Below are 1912 nucleotides of genomic sequence, written 5' to 3'. Positions count from 1 at the left end.
AAAAAAAAAAAAAAAAAAAAAAAAATCCTACTCAACTCAAAGAAAACCACCAATGTCTTATCTCCCTCTGTGAGCCGCTCACCTGTTAATATAATACCCCAATGGGGAAGTGTCGTATGAACCATAGCACATACATCAACAGTAGAATGCTACTTCAATAAATGAAAAAGTATACATATCATTGTTCCAAGGCCTCCAAAGTTCAGAAAATTGTATAAATTGTAGATCTTATGTTGTCTTCCTTAGTCCATGCTCAACTGTTTTGATTTTATTTGTGTCTGTACCCATTTATATCTAGCAGATCCATAAAGAGACAAGAACTCACCAGCAACACGAAAAGAAGAAACATGTGAGATGCATGACACAGGGGTATACACAGGACACACGGAGAGAGGTATAGAGAGAAATATGCAGGTGCACAGATGTGCTGCTTTTCCCATGACTATTTCCTACACAGAGCATGGCCTCCTGATACTTTGCTGGATTTGGTGCTGGTTGTGCTTAACTGGGTTAATTGTCCTCGTTTCATGACAGTCTCATCTTTGATTTTATGTACAGAGCCATCCGTGTTGAATAAGGCAACAAACTCCCAGGAGCCAGAAGCACAGACGTGCTGTTACTCACAGGGTCGGGCCTGCCCACCGCCACAGATCACGTCCAGGGTCCCCATCAGGAGTGGCATATCTGCAACCTCAGGGCCTCGTTTCTGTGGAACACAGGGCACATGTTAAAAAGAATCCAAACTTTTAAAAAATGATAATAACTAGACAGCCATTGGTGAGCAGAACAGGATTAACTATAATCTTCAGTTCGTGACACTGCCTTCCCCAGGGGCCCAGGCACAATTCTCAGTATTTATTTTCATTAATGTATTCATTTTTTATTGTTACAATGAATATGCATTAATTTGCCACTCAAATCCAAAACAAAAACAAGTACTATTACAAGCATCTGTCTGTAAGTTTCTTATCAACACACAAACCACAAAAATATTCTTCCTGACATTCAGAATTAAATACATAGAATTAAATAGTAACCTTTGATTCCAGATATAATCTCATCATTATTTCCTATTCTACCTTTTTATTTACCTTTTAAATACAATAACCACAAATGAACCCAGCAACAATCCCAAACAAAAAGAGGTAAAAGTTTTCTGTGGGAGGCAATAATTACAAAAAAGGCTGCATCTTAATTCTTAGTTCAGAAAACATCACTTTGGTGGCCCATTCATGACCTTTTTCTAGTTTTCCATTTATTCATTTAGTTCATTTAAATACAGCAAATATACTGCAGCCACTCCTCAGGCCAAGTACAGTAATACGCCGTATTCCCCGTCCTGCCCACAGCCACAGTGGCCTAGAACTCATTGAGAATTTCATAACCACATGGGGCAGAGTAGAAAGGTGATTAATGGGCTCAGTGGGTGAGAAAAGTGCTCAGTGGGTGAGAAAAGTTTTAGTTGTGAGATGGTAAGCTGTGGGTACCTAAAGTACAGCAGGGTGACTCCAGTTAATAATAGTGTATGCTTGAAATGTGCAAAGAAAACGGATCTGAAGTTTTCTTGCCACATGCCTACAATAGTAATTATGTGTGGTGACATGATATGCTAATTAGCTTGATTGTGGTAATCACTTCACGATGTATCCAAACATCACACCAGAAATACAGACAATTTTTATCTCCCAATTGAGCTCCAATGAAGCAGGAAGGGGCAAAACCCCTTCGTATCATTGGACCATACTTGGCACTCTTTAATTTTACTTCTGCCATCATTTTTACCCACTTGAGGGACATCATTAAGCCTGGCTTTCACTTGTCACAGCCTCCTCTCTGGCAGAGGATCCCCAGAGGGTCCTTTCGAGAGACACAAAGCCATGCTGAAAGGAAAAGAGTTGCCTGCTGGATCATT

Source organism: Fukomys damarensis, unplaced genomic scaffold (assembly GCF_012274545.1).
Source record: "Fukomys damarensis isolate Sample0158 unplaced genomic scaffold, DMR_v1.0_HiC HiC_scaffold_21, whole genome shotgun sequence".
In the NCBI taxonomy this organism is placed as follows: Eukaryota; Metazoa; Chordata; class Mammalia; order Rodentia; family Bathyergidae; genus Fukomys; species Fukomys damarensis.
Note: the sequence above shows the minus strand (reverse complement) of the source record.